At 44.5% G+C, this 24,379-nt stretch overlaps 1 protein-coding gene across 1 annotated transcript in view; it reads left to right on the top strand.

Annotated features, from left to right (window-relative positions):
• ACY3 (aminoacylase 3) overlaps positions 1 to 24,379 on the top strand; it is a 322,364-nt gene that overhangs the window by 135,777 nt on the left and 162,208 nt on the right. The gene's annotated exons all lie outside the window — the stretch shown is intronic.

Here is a 24,379-nt window from a genome sequence, read left to right as displayed (position 1 = left end):
ATGGAGATTTTGAGGTGTCCTTCCCCCAGGAATGGGGATTTTGTGGTATCCTTCCCCTGCCATGCCCACCAAGCCACGCCCACAGAACCGGTAGTAAAAAAAATGAATTTCACCACTGATATAAACCATATTGCCGAAACGTTTCTGTACTAATTTACTGAACCATGAATCGCTCACAGTTACCGTTAAGCATAACTGGGGCTTGGAAATTAGCTAGGCCATCCTGGTCCTGGTTGCTCTATTTTCTTCCTTTAGCCCAGGGGTGTCCAAACTTGGGAACTTTAAGACTTGTGGACTTCAACTCCCAGAATTCCCCAGCCAGCATGGCTGGCTGGGGAATTCTGGGAGTTGAAGTCCACAAGTCTTAAAGTTCCCAAGTTTGGACACCCCTGCTTTAGCTGAACTCCTTTTTGGGTTGTCTGCTCGGCCACCCCCTCCTGCGCTGAGTTCTTGGGAAGCTTCTGCTGCCTCTTGCTGGAAGCCACATGGTGCGGGGGCACCTGAGTCTCTGCAGACAAAGGCTGCTCTGTGGGCCTCATTGGCTGGGAATTGCCTTTATTCTTTGTTGGAAGAAACACTTGTCATTTGTTTTTGTTTTTTTTAACACACCAAGCTCCTGTTCTGCCTGCCTGTGATTGCTTCTTTCTTGCTTTTGTGCTCTTTTTTCTTCTTCTTCTCTTGCTTTGTAAACAAGCGAGGGGTTTAAAGGAAACTCTTCCTGGGGATAGCCCGATTCCCTTCCCCACACTTGCATTGCCAATGAAATGGAACCATGTCACCACCACTCGCCCAGTGGGTGCAACTCCACCATTGACAGGTCTTCAAATAACAATACCAACAGTTAGCATTCGTATAGAAAGGATTTGACATGGGTTTCAATGCATGATCTTAACCATCCTTGCAACAGTGGTGTCACTCTACCTTGTTCTGGCTAGTACTGTGTTTTCCTGAAAATAAGACTGGGTCTTATTTCCTTTTGACCCCCGAAATAAGCACTTGACCTTATTTTTGGGGAGATCTTATTATTTTTGAGGTGCAGGAGGTGGCGAGCATGGTCACCTCATGGCTGCTGCTGTGTTGCAATATTTTCGGGGAGGGCTTATTTTAGCGCATGCACTCAAAATCCCGATTGAGCTTATTATCCGGGGAAGTCTTACTTTTCAGGGAAACAGGGTAGATTTGTATAGTTCAGCCCATATTTAATGTGAGGATGGGTACAGTATCCCCAAAAGGTGCAGGGACCCACAGTGTATGATGGTTGTAAAAAAACAACAACCCTACACTTTGATGCTATGCATTTCTCTGGTCTCATGCTGCAGCCCTTATCTGAAGACAGCATACTTAGCAACCTCCCATTCCTCCATTCATGTCAATGCTGCCTAGCATTACCTTAAATTCTGTACATAAAAAAAAGCCCATGTTTTTTCATGTCTGTTTATCGCCCAGTGTTTTGATACCAAACAGGAGCATTCCAGCTGGTGTTTTTGCTTGGGTTAATCGTTAATCATCAAATCAGTAAGCAAAAGAAAGTCCACAAAATAGTTTTAACTGTAAGCCACCATCTGATTCCAGCAGGTTTAAAGAAAAAAAAATTAAAGAAAGGCTTCAAAACCTCCATTTCAAATCCCCCACAATAGCAGCGTATTTGTTTCTGCAAATACAAAAGATTCAGCAGCGCAGGACTTGGATAATAAGGGAATGCAAGAACCTTACACAAGGAAACAGCTGGGCCACTGAAGGATAAAGGGGATATCTTTGTCAGAGACCAAGCTGGTTATGAAACACATTTCCACTTGGATTGTTAGGAGGGGAGGGAGGGACAATGGGCTTGAGCGAGCCAACTGTTGATTCAGCTTAGAAGAAAGCCCTCTTGTGAAAATTTGCTGTAGATGACTTCCCATTCTGGTTCAACAACACTGAGGACTTTTAGGGAATCTCCATTGCAAATAATCGTAGCATGTTAGAATCAGGATTGAAATGTTACCAGTTCAGACTGGTTTGCCCGAACTGGTAGTAAAAATGCTACCAGTTCACCTGAGCCGATAGTAAAAAAAAAAATGCTACCAGTTCAGGTGAACCGCTATTTCCGGCAATCAGCTATGATGCACGATTTATATTAGCTAGAAAGTAGGATTTCCTGCTTTCTAGCTAATCTAAATTGCGTGGCACAGTGAATCCCCCCTTCACTGTTCTACTTACCTTTGCAGGTATGCTCAGTAGCAGGCTCCGTCCACCTGCCCAGATGACATCATGTCCGTTTTTGATGCTCTGCGCATGCGCGGAAGGTCCTGCGCATGCGTGGAGGTGGTGTGTGCAAGCAAAGCAAATGCTCGTTCGCTCAAATTGCTACCAAACTGGTAGCAAAAGTAAGTTGATTTCACCCCTGGTTAGAATGCATTCATTGGTAAAAGGTAGCATCCTACAAATATTGTAATGTGAAAGATAAGATTTTGAAGGATTCTATTAGTCAGAGAATATGATATAGAGCATGATAATCCCTTCCTGCAGAGATCCAAGCTATATCTTTCCATCTAGGTTTCTCAAGTCTAGGTAACACTTTGCTCTAGCCAAGACACATACACACACACACGGGGAGAGAGAGAGAGAGAGAGAGAGAGAGAGAGAGAGGGAGGGAGGGAGGGAGGGAGGGAGGGAGGGAGGGAGAGATAAATTATTATTATTATTATTATTATTTATTAAATTTATAGACCGCCCCTCTCCCCGAAGGGACTCGGGGCGGTGTACAGACAACACAATAAAAAACAGTATACAAAATTAAATACTCTTAGATACCCATAAAATCAAATTAAATACTAGGCTGTACAGTATGATAAAAATTAAAAACAACTTAAAAACCTACCCCTAAAAATTTAAAATACAGGCTAGAGCAGTGGTGGGCAACCTTTTTTTTCAACTGAGCCAAATCTCGCCAAAACCACGATTGAAATTTATTTTGAGAGCCACATTTTTAAAACCGAAAATACATAGGATGGTACACTGTTTTTAGTTTCAATAAACTCTGGCATTTGAAGCACGCAAGTCTTAAAGCTGTCAAGTTACAAGATCCTTGCATCCCTAACCCTTTAGGAAAAAAACCCCAAGGGGTCTTCAAACCTGACAGCTTGAAGACTTGTGGACTTCAACTCCCAGAATTCTGAGAATTGAAGTCCACCAGTCTAAAAACAGCCAACTTTTCAGACCTCTGTGTTAGCCCAAAGCCTGGCGCTGGGCGGGGCTTGCTCCCCCATTGATGGAGCCCCAAGAAGTGAGGAGGCAGAAAAAGAAACGGAGGCTAAGGAGCTTCCCCCCGCCCCCTCCCAGCAAAAATCTAACCAGGGAGCCGGGCGGGCAGTAGCAAATTAGCCGATCACGCCGCGTGTGGCTCGCCAGCCGCGGCTTGCCAACCACTGGGCTAGAAGGATTAAAACTACAATTAGGCCAGGCCAGCTAAGTTGAACAGGTGGGTCTTAAGCTTCTTGCGGAAGGAGCGGAGATCGGTGGTTATTCTAATATCTGTGGGGAGATCATTCCAGAGGGTCGGGCCCATCACAGAGAAGGTCCTACTCCTGGGCATCGCCCGCTGGCACTGCCTAGTGGACGGCACCCGGAGGAGTCCCTCCCTGTGAGAGCGAATCGGCCGCAGGGATGTATGGGGCAGGATGCGATCCCGCAAATACCTAGGTCCTGTGCCATGGAGCGCTTTAAAGATGATAGTCAACACCTTGAAACGCACCCGAAAAGCCACAGGTAGCCAGTGCAGCCCGCGCAGGAGAGGTGTTACATGAGAGTACCTAGTACCTTCCATAATTGCCCACGCGGCCGCATTCTGGACCAACTGCAGCCTTCGGGTGCATCTCAAGGGAAGCCCCATGTAGAGAGCATTACAATAGTCCAGTCGGGACGTCACTAGCACATGGGTGACTGTGTGAAGGGCGTTCCGGTCCAATAGGGGACGCAATTGGTGCACCAGGCGAACCTGGTGGAACGCCCCCCTTGCCACGGCCGTCACATGGTCATCCATTGACAGCCGGGCATCCAGGAGGACGCCCAAATTGCGTGCCCGCTCCACGGGGGCCAGCTGTTTGCCCCCAATGGCCAGTGATGGAACCCACTGGTTGAACCGGGGCGCCGGTAACCACAGCCACTCCGTCTTGGAGGGGCAAGAACACAACAGAGAGCATGAGAGACATGATGCAAAGGTCATAATTGCAGGCATTCTTCACAAATTCCTTTTTCAGCATTGTTGTAACTGCAAACAGTCACTGTCTGGGACAGTCACTAAGTGAGAGCTACCTGTAATGACAAAAATGTCCTGAACGTAATCAAGGCAGATTTCAAAATTTAGCTACAGTGGTTGTTATGGAGCTCATGGACAGAAACAGTATGTGATAAGCAGACACATTTTGGCACCTGATTTCAGCAGAGCACTGCAAATGCACCTGTGTATCCTGACCTGCTCTGGATGTCACTCTTAATGGGTAATGAATGTGAGCTTGGCAAGAAGCAGCACCACCAGGAATGAGTGTGACAATCAAGATCCATCCATCGTACTAAAGAACATCACCTGGCATCACAGGACTTTCCTAACAGAGTTGTGGTATTGTAGTATCACAATCAAAATGCCCATAGGAAAATAACAATTGTTCCTTTTTGAATACTTAGTTTTGCGCTAGTGCGTTATAATGAGGGGAGTAAATGGGAAATGCTTTTTTCCTTATCGTTGATGCTTACTGATAATATTAGAGGTATGATTGCCACACATTTCCAGATGGCTTTGAGGTACAGGTTGCTTATTATATAAGAAACTTGGGAAATAGCATTGTTTGAAAAATGAGCATATCAGTAAAGCATCCTGAAGAATTGCTCAGTTAAGTTTTTTTTAAAAATAAACCCTCCAGTTTTTTGTCATAGCAATAGCAACTCCTAATAGATTGCTTCCATCTATTTTGAAATAAAAGGTTGAATATGTGTGTTTAAAATTATAGCCTCTTAAGATTAGAAATGTATAATATATTCTATATATTGGATAAAAGGCCTTCCCCCGCTTTTTTTTAAAAAAAATCTGCATTTGGAAATATTCTTGCAGCAGTATTGATCAATAGGCCACAGTCTGAAAATCATTTTATTGGATTTCCTGTTTCCAACTGACTACAGTTGATTAGTATTCATGATAAGCTCCATGATAGAAGGGGGAAGAGGTGCAGGGTAGCCATACCATAGAAGCTCTCAGGATAGCTTAGAAGTAGCTTAAAAGGTTATAGCTTTAGTTTGGCAAGATTCTGTCCATTAGGTCTAAGCAAATAAAGGATTTGACTAGATTTTTGCTCTGTTGCTTCTGGGGTCGGGCCTGGCACCTCACTTACTATGTGCGCCAGTTGATGGATTCTCCAACTTCTCTTCCAACTCCATCCCTTTTTTCTATCTTGTGTTGATGTTCATGGAATCTAATTGATGCAAGAGTTATGACAGAAGTTGCCTCTCATTGAGACCAAAATATCATGCCATCCATGCCATTTGCCTTTTAGTCCTCTTTGGCACATGTCTCAATCCTATTCTTTGAATAAAATGTAAAGGGAAGGTGGAATTGATCAGTGTGTTAACGAAGACCCCTTAAATTTCAGTATAATTAGTTGTTTAGAAACAATGTTCAATGTATTATTCCATGTAATAATCTCATCCTTTCTTTCTTTGACTTATTGCTGTTGGAACTCTTCTTGGCATTTCTTATAGCTCAGTGGAAAGGACAGGTAATAAAATCCTTCCTTCTCCTTCTTTGGAGTTCAGCTAAAACCCTGAAATGTATTAAGGCCTTTTCCCATTACCAAGTTATTGTGTTTTCTACTCATCCTGATGTTAATAGAAAAGTGTACTGGCGTGAAAATTATTCTCCCATTGCTGACACCCATCCTCTCTCTACTGCCTCCCTTCCTGGCCATCACAGCTATCTGATTTTCTTCTGATGTGCAGCAATGGGTAACCAGCTTAATAGATTGTGTACACCTTGTCCCTGCCCTTGGAGGGAATTGGCATAAGAAGAAAAACCCCTTTAACACCAGTACAGCTACTAATGACTAAGCCTGCCTCACTCACGGGCTGAGGATCAGAAGGTCATGGGGAGAGAGGGTCAAGGAAATGTATTGGTGGTGCCTCTAAGGGCAGGGAAGAAGCCCAGGCCTGCATTCATATACTCCCAGCGTCTCCCCAGTTTCTTTTTCTGCTGAAGAGTTTATTATTTCTTCTGGGAAAATAAAAAGGGAACAGCCCAGATACAGGAATACGTTTCATATGAGCCATACTATGAGAAAGAAGTGATCCATGAAGGTGACACCGCTTGGTTTTATGGTGTGTTCTCGTTAGATTTTACAACCACTTTATTGGAGTTGTAACTTTATCAACTGGGCGGGTGAATTGACACTTTGCCTTCCAGTAAGTTCCTTGTCTTGGCTTCTTCCCCTTTTGAAACCTAATTCTGCTGACCTCCCCAAAATTAGAAGCCTCCCTCCCTCACCTCAGCCCTGCCATCATCACCCTAGCCCCGGGCATATTTTCTTAACTCAGCTGACCCCACAAGCACTTCAGAGTTTGGAATGCATAAATGTCATTTCTAAATACACATTTTCATTTGGGAAATGTTAAGCATGCCCCAAGGTTCATCTTACAGTTACTCACTCACACACAGCCCTGGTCAGCCACCACTCTCAAATCACTTTCAACCCAACAGTGAGGCACAACCGATTCTTTGGACTACATGGAGACCTAGAGAATTTAAAGAAACAGTAAAACGTCACTGGTTTCAATATACATATTCATGCACTCATCTATATTTACCCTTCTTAACTAGGCTGGCAGACACTAGCCAGAGGGACAGAAGGCACCAACTTTGGATCCAAAGATGACTCAAAGAAAGGGGGGGCTTCAGGACCCATTTTATCCCCCCCCCAAAGACCTTCCTTTGTTGATTCTCAAGACTAGCAGCTACACTTCAACTGTGGTAATGGTTAATGGGTCTTGGGGAGGAGTTCCCATGTGTTCAGGCCTGACTTCTTTTGTCTGGTTCAGGTGACATTGTTCCTTTGTTTCCTTAAGAACCTGGTTCTTTCTTGTATATCTCCTTATCTATATCTTTATTGTCCAAATTTTATTGATTTTCAAAGTTTTACAGGGGAAAAGGGGTTAAAAGGTTATAGAACATTTTGACAGCTACATCGTGCGGGGGGGGGGGGAGAAGCCCCCCCAGGTCTCGCAACTTTTACAAAAAAAAAATAGAAAATTATCAACATTTACATAGATATTAGCAGTTTTAAGTTTAACACAAAATCATCAGTATGTTTCAATCATTTTGTTTTTTATCACTTCCATAAAGGTACATTGTAACAACATTTGCAATAATGTTTCAAATCATTTTTGTGATCTGAGTCTTCTAGTTGTCGCATCCTCCTCCCCCCCCCCGTCCACTGGCAGAGCTTCAGCCCCTCCCTCCTTTGTTTCTTGTGTACCATCCCCCATGTCACCTAGGAGAGCACTGTGTTTTTAGTGAAAGCCTCTGCTTCCACAACTGTGTTAATTCTAATTCTACTGCCCTCCCAAAAAATCAACATGCCTTCTGGTAACAACCACCTAAACCAAACCCCATTATTATATATTTTTTTGCTAAGAAGGAGTATTTCCTTCTCTTATCTCTTACTTTCTTTGGGATCTGTTTAAGAATGGTTATTTCTTTATCCTTATATTTTAATGGTCCTCCCCTTTGAGCTCCTACAACCTCATCTCTTGTGGTTTTTCTAAGAAATTTAACATGAACTTCCCTTGGAACATTGTGTGTTCTTGCATAGGCTGAATTAATCCTATAGATCAGATCAATATCCCACCAAAGCTGTTGTTTATCTCTATTAATATATTCTGCTAATATTGTGGTCATAATCTCCTTAAGGTCTTCATTCTCAACTTCTGGCAAGTTTTGGAACCTAAGGAAAAAAGACATCCTTTCAAATTCCATTTTTATCACATGATTCTCAAATTCTACATTCCCCCTTTGGATTGTCTTCAGGTCGTCTCTCATCCCAACCGCACCCTCCTCTAGTACACCTATCCTCTGTTCATTCTGTGTGATTTCTTGTTTCGTCTCTCTGAGCTGATCATTTAAGTCCTGCAATTGTTTTTTCATTTCGTCCTGTCCCTTTAAGATGGATTGGAGCATCTGATGAATGGACAAATCCTTTGAACTCTCTTCAGGGGCTTTAGGTTGTAAAAAAGATCCCAGTTGTGACTGGTGAGCAATGGGGCTGGACGTGGAAGATGTCGGGGCCGATGAGGCCTTTCCAGGCAGTAACTTCTTTGGACCCATCATGAAGCTCGGAGATAGTTATTGTTCTATACAGAGAAATGGTGTCTGTGGGAAAGCACAGCCAGTAGGGATCACCAGATAGGCAAGTCCAAAGAAGAATAAATCGTTTAATACAAAACTAGAGCAGATAGGTGGATCAAAATATTTCAAATCCAGGGGAAAAATGTATTTGAAGAGGCTCCTGGAGGTCTCTGGAGTGGAAGTTAGTTCAAAGCCATAAAGTTTTTCAAGGGAGGAGTCTCATTCACAAAGACAAAGAAGAAGGAAGAAGTTGGCCATATTGGCTCAGCCAGTACAGGTGGTCAGGAAACAACAAAATCAAAGTTCCCATGCATAGTTTAGAGAAGAATCAGTTCAACCATCCTTTCTCTCGCAGTTGTGGTCAAAAGAGAAAAAAGAAAACGTTTCCCCATTATTTAAAGGAAGTGAAAGTAGATTTTAAACTTTCTCTCTCTCCCATACCAGGGAGAGATTTTCCAAGTGCCGCTTTTCCAAGGGGGGGTGGAAATTCCCCCCCCCTCCAATCTTAACTCCTCCAAGGGTTGAAACAAAGTCTCAAAAAAAAAAAACCACCTGCAGATCAGTTATTAGAGTAAAAACAGTAAAAGACCTGTGGAGACCCCCCACCTCACCACACTTCAGCTGTTTCATTCAGATTGATCATTTCCTTCCAGGCTGCGTTCGGTGAAGCGCGCGGTGGCATTCCGCACGCTCCCTACGCTTTTCGGCTCCTGGGGCAAAGCTGGAGACCCCCCCATGGCCGCCACCACTCCAGGGGATCCCAGCAAGCCGCCCCTATGGCAGGGCGCCCCTCCAAGGCACCCTGTGCTCCCCCTAGGATTCAGGGGAGCCCACCGAAACAGCGAGAAGGCGGACGCACGCGACCGTCGCCTTCAGCTGCCGGAAGTTGTCTCTCCTTATCTATATCTTGAAGGGATATTTTAGAGAGGACTTCTGGCTCTTTGTCCACCCTGCATATATGCTAGCTTCAAACTTTAGGAATGGCAGCTTCCAAAAGGGGAATAAAATGTTTAAGTTTTAACCAGAGGTGGTATTCAGCTGGTTCTCTCCTGTTTGAGCAAACTGGCAGTGGTGGCTGCGGGAGGGTCCGCCGACTTGCCCTGATGTAATGCACAACCTTCTGCGTATGCACAGACGGTGGCACGGGCGAGTGAAGCGAGCATACTCACATTTGCGAACCAGTAGGGAAGATAAGTGAATCCCACCACTGGTTTTAACACTCCCATATATCAGATAAAAACTTCCCCGTCTCCCTATTATCTGTCACAAAAAGGGATATTGGCTCAATTTCCCTTGTTTTCATAGCTTGACATAGTCTTCAGTGGGCAGGTCTTTTAATTGGTGAACGGGACTTTTTCCCTTGCTGAAAAAGATGGTTGATTCCTTGCTTTACTTAACAAATAAATGAACTCTCTGCCCTTTATTTTTAGATATTTCTAAGACATTTATGTAAAACATACAATTAATAGGACTTAGGTACGCTTACGTAATTGTGGAAGTGCATATATTGTGTACATGTACTTCTATAATTAAAGCCTCGATGACAAAATAAGTTGAGGAAAGATACTGAACCAAATCACAAGGGATCTAAGATACTCTACTTTTTGAAGATTTCCCAGTTGAAACACAACTCAAAAATCAAATGATTGTGGAGATATAACTGCTCAATATTTGCCAGTCAAAGGTGATTTTTGGAGAAGGATGATTCAGATCAGCTGATGAAGATATGCTGAGTGATGCCTATGAATATGAATGCAACAATACAGTTCAGGGAACTAGCGACATAATCAGAAAAAAATATCTACATAGGTACAAGCATTTCAGTCTACAGGAAAACTGTTTGACTTTTACTTTCAGAAAATGGATAAGTACCCTTTAGATAATGTTCTTAGCTAATAGATGTTGGGAAGTCAAAAGAAAAGTATTTAATGTATTTCACATAAGGACTATAAAATTGTATGTTCAGCACCAATTTGGTGCAGTGGTTTGCGTGTTGGACTAGGATGTGTGTAAAAGAGCCTGGTGCAAATCCTTCTTTTGGCTACAATTCTGAAGGACACAAATCACTCAGACTCGTTATGCTAATCTGCCTCTTTGATTAGTGGGATAAGATGTCCCTCATCCTGAGAACCTCAAGTCTTCCCTTGATCCCTGTGGGATAGCAACTCAGCTCAACATAATGTCCCACAACAAATACATGTAAAAGTGACTCCCACATTTCAGAGTGCTCGGTGAAGTAGCACCACAGGCATTCCAGACGTGTAAGTGCCTCTATCAGAACCTTGCAGATCCTGGCATGATATTTGGGTGGCACTATCTCCTCCAGACACTAGGCTGAGGGTTTAGGTGGCAGTCATAGATTAACATTTGCGTCAGGAGCATTGTGGGGCAACGCAAGTGAAGACTACTGGCGAAGAAGGAGGGGAGATGCTGCTTAAGCCTGCTTAGAGGGATCAGTGGTTCCCTTTCTCCATTCCTTTTGCTATCCTTCAGGTGCATTACAGTCCTGGCTCAGCTGGAGGGTGCAGCTGGGTTTATTTTTTGACAAGCAGAGATTCCACAGGAGTTCCCAGTACAGGTAGTCCTCGATTTACAACAGTTCATTTAGTGACTGTTCAAAGCACCGAAAAAAGCAAGTTGTGACTGGTTTTCACATGTATGATCATTGCAGCATCCCCAAGGTCAGTGATCCAAATTCAGACACTTGGCTACCGACTCATATTTATGACAGTTGCAGTATTCTGAGGTCATGTGAGGACCCTTTGCGAGCTTCTGGCAAGTAAAATCAACAGGGAAGCTAGATTTACTGAACAATCGTGCCACTAGTTTAAAAACTGCAGTGATTCACTTAACAACTGCGGCAAGGAAGGTCGTAAAATAGGGCAAAATCCAATGTCTTGCTCAGCAACAGGAAATTTGGGGCTTAATCGTGTATCTTAGATCGAAGACTATCTGTATACAGTTTCAGAGAGAAAAAGAAGGGGAGGAATCTCTAACCCACTTAGAGGCAGAATTACTGAAAACCTTTTGTGTTTATCACTGGAGACAATAATTTAAGAGAGGAAGCACTTGAAGGAAACAGCGGCTCCAAGGCATTTCAAGCAGCAGGAAAAGCTACTTATGGTAAAGGGTAATAGTTCAGTAGATCCTGAGAAGGGTGTTTCATTTTTAAAAGATGAGAAATTTAGCTCTGCGTTGAACCAGATCTAAGGTATGGAGTAGCATATACAGGTTATTGGGAGTGCAATGTATTCCTGAATCGCAGCACAGTACCGTTACAACCTGGGATGAAGAAAAAGGGATTGAAGCTGCAAGCAGAGGTTTTTTTTTAAAAGGTTTCAGACAAGGAGAAGGCAGTTCTTCCCAGCCAAATTAAACAATTTTGCAGCACAGTGTTACCTGGTGGCTGGTTTGCATATTGCAACACCCAGGAACTGGGTATGTTTAGCTTAAGAGAAAGAAGGACTAGGGGAGACGTGATAGCATTGTTGCAATATCTCAGGGGTTGCCACAAAGAAGAGGGAGTCAAACTATTCTCCAAGGCACCTGAGGGTAGAACAAGAAGCAATGGGTGGAAACTAATCAAGGAGAGAAGCAACTTAGAACTGAGGAGAAATTTCCTGACAGTTAGAACAATTAATCAGTGGAACAGAAGTTGCCTCCAGAAGTTGTGAATGCCCCAACACTGGAAGTCTTTAAGAAGATGTTGGATAGCCATTTGTCTTGTCTGTAACATTTCTTCCAGGGTGGTGATTCGGTTGCTCTTTCCCTCCCACTTTGCTGCAGAAGATTACTGTAATAAGATGTCTGTTCTTTTGGAATGGGTCCATTTGATGAAAGCGTCTACATATTGCCACTTAAGCTATCCTTGCTAATATTGGTTCCAGGTGTCAACTGGACAACGAATTTCTGGCTTAAAGACTAGAATAAAACTGTAATTATGAAGTCTTTAGCAGCACAGGGTCTTGTGAGGTCTGGACAGATCCAGTTTCAAATCCCTCTTCAGACGCTGGGCTTTTGGATGCCTCTGACCCTGTTCCCTCAGTTTAACCTAGCCGCAGGGTTAATGGGAGGACAAATAGAAAGCAAAGGACTATTGAGCTGTTATTGGGGGGGGGGGGGATATAAATGTAGTCAACAAACAAAACTGTTTTTTCTCTTTTACTGTGGCTCCTATGTGCCTCTGTTACCTAAATACTTCTGTGGTTAATTAAGCATTTTCTGATTGTTGCATCATCCAGCAGACAAATGGATTCAGAGTTATGTTTTTGAGTCCTTCATTTCCATTTAGATAGCATATCTGTGCTGCAAAAATCTGGACACCCATCAGATGGCAATGTTGATTTGAGCGTTCTCTGGTGTTCTCAGGTTTGTTTGTTTTTTGCAGCCCCAATATGGTAGCTTGATTTTTGTTAAAAAACAACAACAACACAAGTCATTGTCACATATCCTACATTTGCCTTTCTTCACTGTAAAATCTGCTGGCTCGTAATTTATTTTATTTAGACCCTGCTCAATTCTAAACCAATTCTTTGTGGCTTACTACTTAAACAACATGAGGTAAACAAACAAGTTAACAATATGGCACAAGAAACCAAACCCAGTTTGGTCTAGTTAGTAGTTAAAGGATCAGGATAGAAGCCTGTGATGATTCCAGAAGACAACTACATTTTAGGATAAAATATAATAAAAATCTATAGTCTTGGAAAGGGGTTGGCTCTCCTTTACTAGGATAGTTAAACAAAAACCAGGAGTCATTTTTCTGGGAAGCTATGTTTGTATCAGTGTTGGTTTTCTGCCAGTTCTTACCAGTTCAGCCGAATTGGTAACGGTGGCTGCTGGAGGCTCCGCCCACAAGTCCCAACATACTTTGTGACCTTCTGTGCATGCGAGCGCCAGTGGTGGGTTGCAGGTGGTATACGCCGGTACGATCATACCGGATGCCTGCCGGGAGCACCGGGTACCGTTCTGGTATGGTGCTCTGGAGGGCCCACCTACCTGCCCTCATTCCTTACCTGTATTTGAAGGAAACGGGCCATCTGCGCACTCATGCGCAGCATACAGCGTCTGTGCAATGCTCTGCCGAGTAGCTGGAGCATCGCAGAGGCGTTGCGGAGGCGTTGCGGAGCGTCGCAGGAGGTAAGGATGCATGCGTGTTCTGCACGCATTCATGTGGTGGCTGCTGGACCCCATTGCACCATACTGGTTGCACCAGGATCCAGAACCCACCACTTGTAAAAGCGCTCACATTTGTGAATCTGTAGCGAAGGTAAGTGAATCCCACCACTGGTTTGTATCCTTCCGTATATATCTTGCATTAAACAAGCAACAAACTTTCACATCTGAAATAAACTAATAGTCTAAACTGTTGGTGTGGTATTTTTTCAGGATAATGTTCATGTGCTAGCATCTTTGATCACCCTGTTCTGCTTTCAGAAATACTACAAAACCAGACAAAATCTGTTTAGCAGAGGCAAAAATGAGATTTAAGGTCTTCAATTTGATTTTGCTCTTGGGGGGGGGGACCAACAATAACACTATCATGTCTGCAGCTTAACTCTGTATTTGTAATGAGCTGTGCCCCAGTGGTTCTGATCAAAATGATGCACTTTTGAGTTCATAAACCCTGCTATGGTTTCCTGGAGAGTAAGGGAAACGGTGGAAAGTTCAGAGTGCTGGACAAAAGCCAATTAGAAGCAGCCAATTATTTGGAGTTAGAGGAGATAGAATCAATTAGGAGCTGGGACCTGTTAACCTGGTGCACTCACTGGAGAAATTTGGTCTCTATTCTTGATTGGCTCTCATTTAAACACAACCAGAAGAGCATAAGATTGGCCCATCTCACATTGTCTCCATCTGCTGTGGACACAGAGAAATACTTCTAATGTTATGTAAATTTCAAGGTGGGTTTAATCCCGCTGAAGCACTATTACTATCTGTAACTGAACAGGTGCAGGTTTCAGGGCGGGCAGAGAAATGGATTAACGGAGATGGCCTTGTCAGCATTCTGCAGGATCTCTTTTGTTGTAATCCGGCAGGACGGCAAAGCCTTAGCAAGCATGTTAATATTCCTCCAAAGGATGGGAAATGGGTGGAATGGGAGATGAAGATTGCTATTACTTCCAGGAATGATAGTCTTTGTCAAGAATCAAGGTTTATACTATTAAAATAATGCTAGATGCGATTTGTTCTAATTAATGCATCCATTCAGGAGGCACCAACTGTCCAACAGAAAATGTATTTGTGCAAAATTGTTGAACAGCTTAAATCAGGGGTATCCTTATTTACGATCCCCATCCCCCCTTTATTACCTTTATTGCTCTTTATTGGCAACAAATGGAATTGTCCTGGTTTGTGTAGGTGTGTCTCTATGTCTGAGTCATGTTAGGTATGACTCAAAACCCTGATTACTCTGGTTTTGTTTCGTTCCCTAGGTGACAGCTGATAGCCATCATTCAGGATAGGAACGTGGGTGAGGAAGGGAAGGTTCTGTTGATTGTAGCTGTGTATCCCAGATGTCTTGGGAGTTTGAGCACCCTGTGGGGGGATTCTGGAATTGTTTTGTTCTGTCTTTCTGATGGAATTAAATTAGCATGTTGACCCAAAGAAGAGGGTTGCCTCTTACTTGCAGCTTTCATACCTTTCAGATCACCCAGAAGAGAAGAGCTCCATCACTTAGGAGGACCATAAATTTCAATCCAAGTACCATTGGATTTATGGTTGATCCCAGACATACTTTATCTTGCGTCCAAAGACCTACCCACAGTTCTTCGCACATATATTCTCAATAGATAATCATTTGTCATTAGTGAAGCTGACATTTGGTCCGACTAAATTTCAGCCAGCTGAAAGACTTTGCAAAAGTCTTTTCAAACCCATTATCTGCATTTGGTCTTGCTAAACTACTATACACAAGTTAACTCTTGAAATTTATTTATGCATTTTGATTACTGCTTACAGATTCCCTTTCCACACACCTGTGCAAAACCAAAACAGGTTTTCTGAAATAATTACATTACTACTGTCAAAATGTATCTTCTCCACAGCCAGTCCATGCTAAGAAGAGTTATTTCTGGTTGTTTTGCCCAACCTGTTGGTGACACCTAGTGAGAAGAGAGGAAAAAGCCAGAGGCCCCACTGTTTTCTTTGATTTATTCCATACTGCAGCTCTACAGGTAAAACTCGAAAAATTAGAATATTGTGCAAAAGTTCATTTATTTTAGGAATGCAGCTTAAAAGGTGAAACTAATATATGAGCTAGACTCATTACATGCAAAGCAAGTTCAAGCTGTGATTTGTCATAATTGTGATGATTATGACTTATAGCTCATGAAAACCCCAAATCCACAATCTCAGAAAATTAGAATATTGTGAAAAGGTGCAATATTCTAGGCTCAGTGTCCCACTCTAATCAGCTAATTAAGCCATAACGCCTGCAAAGGGTTCCTGAGCCTTCAAATGGTCTCTCTGTCTGGTTCAGTAGGAAACACAATCATGGGAAAGACTGCTGACCTGACAGTTGTGCAGAAAACCATCATTGACACCTTCCATAAGGAGGGAAAGCCTCAAAAGGTAATTGCAAAAGAAGTTGGCTGTTCCCACAGTGCTGTATCAAAGCACATTAATAAAAAGTTATGTGGAAGGGAAAAGTGTGGAAGAAAAATGTTAGATATTAGCATATATCGCAGCAAGTCTCCTCTCTGGTTCTACGGCGGGAAACAGGTATCGCTCTGATTGGTCGAGAGGCGTACCCGATTCCTATAAAAGGGAAACCCTCCAGCCGCAGAGCAAGCTGGATCACTACTACTACTAATAAAGAGCTGATAAGTCATTACGTGTCCGCAGTCTGCTCTCTCGTTGCCCGAATCTAACATTGGTGACGAAGGTGGGATCGAGAGACAGATAGGACGAAGAGAGCTACTTCAGAATCTCAGGATTCGATCCAGCCCAGGAATTCGGCAGAAATTCCGGCAGCCATCTCAGGACACCGCAGCGCGGCAAATTCAAACGAGGAGAAGATGGCGATGCACACTCCACCCGCTCCATTCGACCCAACGAACGACGAATGGGAGATTTTCATGATTCGTTTCGAGTGTTTTCTCGAAGCGAACGAGTACACGGGGATAACAGATGCCGAAAGAAAAACATTTTCCTCGGCTACTGTGGGCGAGAAGTCTTCAACACGGCCAGAGACCTCACCGCGCCTACTCCGATACAAGCGGTATCATGGACGGCGTTGCAACAGACTCTACAGACTCATTACGCGCCAAAACCTTCCCGCCACGTTTGCCGCCAGGAATTCAACACGCAGAACCAGAAGGCGGGAGAATCAATCAACCAATATGTTGCAGCCCTACGTAAAGCATCAACTAACTGCGAGTTCAGGGATCTGGACGAGCATATCCTGGCACAATTTGTTTGTGGGTTAAGGGACATTTCGCTACAAAAAAGGCTGTTGGCAAACCCAAATTTAACCCTACAAATAGCACTAAACGAAGCAAGGGCATCCGAGTCAGCGGAAAGATCATCGGAAAGCATACAACGCGGATTCAACATAAGCCAGCCAGCACCCAGACAAGCCAGAGTCCACTACGAGGACACAAACCCCGACTACGAGGATCCCGAGTTCGAGGACAGTCACCTGATGCGGAGCAGTCACATGAGGCCTGGGGGGAGACCCGGATTCCGTTGGCCGCCCTGCGCAAGCTGCGGAGGGAATCACCCCCGGTCTACCTGTCGATTCAGGAACGTTATTTGTTCACACTGCAACAAACTTGGGCACATCGCACGAGTGTGCCGGAGCGAAGTCCCTGCCTCACGGCAGCCGCCTACATATCGCCAACAGAAGCCCAACCCAGGGGCTTGGCGAAATCAAAAAGGGCGCCCAGAGAGAAATCCACAAGTGTTTACCCAGAGAGACAATTCCCAAAGAGCTGAAAGGGCATATTCCCAGAGAGATTATACACAAAGAGCTGAGAGAGCGTTCTACCAAGACGCTCAACGAGAGTATTTTCAGGATACAGATGCTGAGATAGAGTTGACCCAGAGAGAGGAATTGCGAACGTATCTCACAACAATAAGTCAGGTCCGCACCAAGTGGCCTAAAAAGCTGAAAGTCACAGTCCTCTTGGAGGGCTCTCCTTGCGAGCTGGAAGTTGATACAGGATCGTCACTGACGATCATTTCATGGGCATCCATGAAACAGGCTATCCCTAGCCTCAAAAAGAGCCAACTACGTGCACCAGACATCCTGCTACGAGACTACCAGGGGAACCGAGTCCCCATCATGGGCCAAGGCACATTCCAAATCCGTTTCAAGGACATTGTAGCCCAGCTGCCCGTGACCATCGCCAGCGCACCGTTACAGAACCTTCTAGGACTAGATTGGTTTGAAGCCTTGGGGCTAGAAGTCACCGGGATCAACGCCGTGGAGAACAGCCGCGCTGAGCAGATTTTTAAGGAGTTCGAGGATGTGTTCAGCCCCGGTCTTGGTAAGTATGTGGGTAACCAATCTCATTCAATTTAGACCCCAAAGTGGCGCCAATCCGACTTAAACCGAGATGAGTGCCTTTTGCACTCCGCCCAAAAATAGATAAGGAGATAGATAAGTTAGTTGAGCAAGGAATCCTTGAGCCGGTGGATCACGCACGCTGGGAAACTCCCATTGTGACCCCAGTCAAGCCAGACGGGTCAGTCCGCATCTGCGCGGACTATAAATGCACAATTAATGTCGCGCTACAACAAAGCGCATATCCTGTGCCAGTAGTACAACACTTATTGCACTCGTTGGGGCCAGGAAAGATATTCGCTAAATTAGACATGGCACAAGCTTACCAGCAGTTGCCCGTGGATAGCGCCACAGCGGAGGCCCAAACTATAGTGACGCATAGAGGAGCATTCAAATGCAACCGGCTACAATTCGGTGTGAGTATTGCTCCAGGTCTGTTCCAGAGCGTCATGGAACGGCTTTTGCAAGGGATACCGGGAGTCGTCCCCTATTTCGACGACATCTTGGTGTCCGCTGCAAACGAGGAGCAACTATTAAAAAGAGTCAGATCTGTTTTGGCCAGAATCAGAGAAAAGGGCCTCCGCCTCAAAAAGGAGAAACGCCAAATTAACGTGCCTAGTGTAGAATTCCTGGGATATAGAATCGATGGTCAGGGAATACACCCCACTTCAAAGAAAATAAAGGCGATCCAGGACGCCCCCACACCACGAAATCAGACCGAGTTGCAGGCTTTCCTCGGACTACTTAACTTCTACAGCGTTTTTCTGAGACAGAAGGCGACCGTTGCTGAGCCATTACATCGACTACTCCAGAGGAACGCAACATGGAGATGGGGATGATTCGAAGCAGCAGCTGTTGCCGCAGTAAAGCGTTTGCTCACCACTGACTCACTGCTAGTACAATACAGCCAGACGCTACCGCTGGTATTGACCTGCGACCCATCACCATTTGGAGTCGGCGCAGTCCTTAGCCACAGGATGCCAAACGGGAACGAAGCACCCATCGCTTTCTACTCCAGGACTCTTTCATCAGCCGAAAGGAATTACAGCCAGATGGACAGGGAAGCGTTAGCTGCTGTAGCTGGAGTGAAACGTTTCCACAAATAGCTCTACGGCCGCGATTTTGAACTGATTACAGATCACAAACCGCTGTTGGGACTTTTGGCGGGAAACCACCCCACACCAGTCTCCCTTTCTCCACGCATGACCAGGTGGACTGTTTTCCTGGCTGCGTACTCATACAAGCTAATTCATCGACCGGGCTCCACTTTAGGACATGCAGACGCACTCAGCCGTTGCCCACTTCCGGATCTATTGCCAGACCCCACTCCCGAGGTACCGGTGTTGTTAATTGACTGTTTGGACTCAGGACCGGTTTCTTCCTGTGACGTTGCCAGATTCTCTGCTAGGGACAACATAATAAAGCAAGTTCAAACCTGGGTTTGGAGGGGGTGGCCAAAGGGAAACGTGGGCCCGGAATTCAAGTTATTTTGGGGGAAACGTGATGAGCTTTCAGTGTTGCAAGGTTGTTTATTGTGGGGGGATCGAGTTGTTATTCCGTATGCGTTACGTAGAAATGTATTAGAGGCATTACATGTGGGGCATCCGGGGATCGTTAGAATGAAGGCGTTAGCAAGAAGTTACGTTTGGTGGCCCAACATGGACAAAGAAATAGAGGAATGGGTGGCCACTTGCGATCCATGCCAGGAATCGAGACCAGCACCCCCGGAAGCGCCCGCCACAGAATGGGAGAAGCCTAAAGCACCCTGGTCGCAAATACACATCGATTTTGCAGGGCCAGTCCAAGGTCAGACTTTCCTTATAGTTGTGGATGCATACTCCAAATGGCTAGAAGTAGTCCTAATGACTTCAACCACGGCAGAGGCAGTCATTAAGGTTCTACGGCGACTTTTCGCCACTCATGGCCTGCCCGACCTCCTGGTCTCCGATAATGGGCCCCAGTTCACGGCCATGCAATTCGAAACGTACTTAGCAGGTCAGGGAATTCGGCATGCCCTCGTCGCGCCATTCCATCCGGCATCAAATGGACAGGCGGAGAGAATGGTGCGATCCGCAAAAGAGGCCCTCGCTAGGATGGGTCCAGGTGATTGGCAAACACGCATTGACCATTACCTACTAATTCAACATATCACCCCCAGCGCAACGACGGGTAGGAGCCCCGCTGAACTACTCATGGGCCGCCGTCTACGGTCTCACCTGGACCGTCTTCACCCAAATTACTCTGCCACAACGCCCCCAGACTCTACAAGCAAAATTCGGAGTTTTAGCATAGGGGACTCAGTATACGCCCACAACTATGCAGGGGGAACATTGTGGATGCCGGCAAAGGTCATTGGCATCACGGGTCCGCGATCGTATCTGCTAGAGCTTGAAGATGGACGGAATTGGAAAAGGCACATCGATCAACTACGGGGTCGCCTGGCACACTCAGACCTGCGGGCTGACGATGGGAACTACCTGCCAGCACAAAGTCAGCCACTCGAGACCCCCAACACAGAGAACCACGACACCTACGAGCCCAGGGTAGAACAAGAGGTCGAAAGAGAACCCGAACAACGCCAAAGCAACGAAAGTCTGCAGACCCCCGAACGCGAAGCAGAGAAAGCAACCGAGCCTGAAACCACTCCAGATCAACCAGAACTGCGACGTTCTACCCGTGTAAGGCAAACACCAACATATCTTAAGGACTATGTAACCAACCGTAATGCGCCGTCTAAGAGGGGAGGGGTGTTAGATATTAGCATATATCGGAGCAAGTCTCCTCTCTGGTCCGCCGCTACGGCGGGAAACAGGTATCGCTCTGATTGGTCGAGAGGCGTACCCGATTCCTATAAAAGGGGAACCCTCCAGCCGCAGAGCAAGCTGGATCACTACTACTACTAATAAAGAGCTGATAAGTCATTACATGTCCGCAGTCTGTTCTCTCGTTGCCCGAATCTAACAAAAAAGGTGCACAAGCAGCAGGGATGACCGCAGCCTGGAGGGGATTGTCAGGAAAAGGCCATTCAAAAGTGTTGGGGACTTTCACAAGGAGTGGACTGAGGCTGGAGTAAGTGCATCGAGAGCCACCACACACAGACGGATCCTGGACATGGGCTTCAAATGTTATATTCCTCTTGTCAAGCCGCTCCTGAACAACAAACAACATCAGAAGCGTCTTACCTGGGCTAAAGAAAAACAGACCTGGTCTGTTGCTCAGTGGTCCAAAGTCCTCTTTTCTGATGAGAGCAACTTTTGTATCTCATTTGGAAACCAAGGACCCAGAGTATGGAGGAAGAATGGAGAGGCATGCACTGCAAGATGCTTGAAGTCCAGTGTGAAATTTCCACAGTCTGTGTTGATTTGGGGAACCATGTCATCTGCTGGTGTTGGTCCACTGTGCTTCATTAAGTCCAGGGTCAATGCAGCCATCTACCAGGAGATTTTGGAGCACTTCATGCTTCCTTCCGCAGACGAGCTTTATGGGGATGCTGACTTCATTTTCCAGCAGGACTTGGCACCTGCCCACACTGCCAAAAGCACCAAAACCTGGTTCAATGACCGTGGGATTACTGTGCTTGATTGGCCAGCAAACTCGCCTGACCTGAACCCCATAGAGAATCTATTTGGCATTGCCAAGAGAAAGATGAGAGACATGAGATCGAACAATGCAGAAGAGCTGAAGGCCGCTATTGAAGCATCCTGGTCTTCCATAACACCTCAGCAGTGCCACAAGCTGATAGCTTCCATGCCACACCGCATTGAGGCAGTAATTGCTGCAAAAGGGGCCCAAACCAAGTACTGAGTACATATGCATGCTTATACTTTTCAGAGGTCCGATATTGTTCTATATACAATCTTTGTTTTATTGATTGCATGTAATATTTTAATTAGATGAGATGGTGGATTTGGGGTTTTCATGAGCTGTAAACCATAATCATCCCAATTATTACAAAGCACGGCTTGAACTATCTTGCTTTGCATGTAATCAGACTCTCATATATTAGTTTCACCTTTTAAGTTGCATTACTGAAATAAATGAACTTTTGCACGATATTCTAATTTTTCGAGTTTCACCTGTAAGTAGTATGTATCTCAACTGTCAGTACCTATCCTTCCATCCCTCCCTCTTCACCATCAGAACTGATGAATCTTCTTGAATGAGAAGCAACATTTTTTTTTCTTCTTCCTCAAAGAAAAAATAGTCCGGTTGCCTTTTGAGGAAAAAAAGCACCCTTGAGACAACTGAGAATACGAGGAGAAAACTACCCCCTGGCCTTAATATGAGAAATATCTGAGGCCTGAGGGGGTGTCAAAAACCTCAAAATAATGATCATGACATGTGACTGAAATATTATCCTTTTGCCACATTGACATGTGTACAAAAAGGGGTGGGGCCTTTCATTTGTGTGACCTTAACTGCCATCCTGACTTTTCTGAACATCTCTGTATATGCAATGGCTTGTTACTGAGCTGAATCAGGTTTGGTGGTGAATAATGAAAAATGTGCTGGCATAATTTTTTCCTGCTGTCCCTGGGGTTAGAAGAAAGACTTCAAATGAGACTCTGATGAGGAATAATCCTAAATCACTAGAAGAAGGGAAAATTAGAGCAGCTATATCTCTTCCCACTGACCTCTCTCTTGCACACATTCATTTCCCACAGATAGTGAAGGTTTCAGTGATTTCAGAATATTGGTCTCTTCTGTTATAATTCGTAAAATGAGATCAGCCATCTGGGAATTGTGATCAATTTAGTCATATGGACGGGGCTTTGCAGCTTTGAAGGACTTTTATTTCCCAAAACTCACTCCCCAATCTTCAGTTCAGTGTTTAATACCACCTTTGAGGTTTTACTTTAGTCCAGACCATTAATTCAAAATAAATTGAATATCCTGCAGATCGCTTTCTTTGTAACCAATGAGAGGAAGCCTTGCAGATGACTTCAGCCATGGATTTCAGATCAGTCTGATTTTTAATTAGGTTGTTAAACAATTGGTTTCTTCTCTTAGTCTCAAGAATACACTTGGGAAACTTGTAGTTATCTTTATGAAGATGATGGCATTAACCTAGCACAGTGGTGGGCAACCCGCGGCTCGCGAGCCACATGTGGCTCTTTACACCCTTTAATGCGGCTCTTCTGTGTGCCGGGTGCCTGCTCCCCTCCCTCCTCTCGGGCTTCGGAGGGAAGCTTCTGCAAAAGCCCGGGCGAGTGACAACCAATTTTGGTCCTATGACTGCAGAATGCTGCAAAATACCATAAATGCAGGCCAGTTGTTGAGTGTTTCAAATGTGATTGGAACACTCAATAAGGTGACCACAGTGTGTGTGTGTGTGTGTGTGTGTGTGTGTGTGTGTGTGTGAGTGAGACAGACAGACAGAGAGAGGAACAGAGAGAGGGAGTGAGGGAGGGAATCAGAGAGAGACTGACAGACAGACACACACACACACAGACAGAGAGAGGGAGGGAGAGAAAGATAGACAGACAGAGAGAGAGACACACACAGAGTGAGTGATTAAGTGAATGAGTGAGAGACAGACACACCCACATACACAGAGTGACAGAGAGAGAGGAAGGGAGGGGAGAGAGACAGAGGGAGAGACAGAGACAGACACACACACACACAGAGTGAGTGAGAGACAGACAGACACACACACACACACACACACACAGAGTGACAGAGATGGGGGAGGGAGGGAGAGAGAGACAAAGAGCCAGAGAGAGAGAGAGAGAAAGAAAAAGAAAAAAAGAAAGAAAGTGGGAGAGAGAGATGAAATTAAAAACAACAACATACAAACCTGACTTACTCAAACTATCCAAGGAAATGCAAGGCCAATGTTCACATTAGTGGTTGTGACTTTGTCAGTCAATGTCAGGATGTAATTTTCTCTACATTGTAAGGCAAATTTTACGGAATTTAACGTTATTGATAAATAATATCGTTCTAAAGTTTTTGTTTTATTAGTTGTATTATTTGTATCCTCCCGACCTATGTGGATACTTGCATGCAGAATATTCTCAATAAAAACTTATTGAAACTAAAAACAGTGTACCATCCTATGTATTTTCGGTTTTAAAAATGTGGCTCTCAAAGTAAATTTCAATCGTGGTTTTGGCGAGATTTGGCTCAGTTGAAAAAAAAGGTTGCCCACCACTGACCTAGCAGATTTTCAACTATACTATTGAGCCTTTATCTTAACATTTATGCTTTTCTGGAATAAAGATTGACTATATTAAGTTTACTTCCCTTTTTAATTTGGAAAGCAAATGTGTATTATCCCTGAAATCTTGCCAGGTGTTAGAATCAAGATACATTAAATCAGGATCATTTCCAGCTTTGAAAGCTGCTAGGCATATTTGGTTATTAATAGGTAAGCAGTTGTGATTTGATCTCAAATCACATGATAAGTTAATATGGTAGAAGTCAAATCTGAAAATAGCGAGGAAGAGACACTATTTGAATACCTGGGCTAAATGATTGCTTAATGTTTTAAATCAATTGATTTT

This window comes from Natrix helvetica (genome assembly GCF_964273705.1).
Source record: "Natrix helvetica genome assembly, chromosome: 1".
Classification (NCBI taxonomy): Eukaryota; Metazoa; Chordata; class Lepidosauria; order Squamata; family Natricidae; genus Natrix; species Natrix helvetica.
The sequence above is the reverse complement of the archived record's forward strand: the minus strand, read 5'-3'. Positions and strand labels throughout refer to the sequence as shown.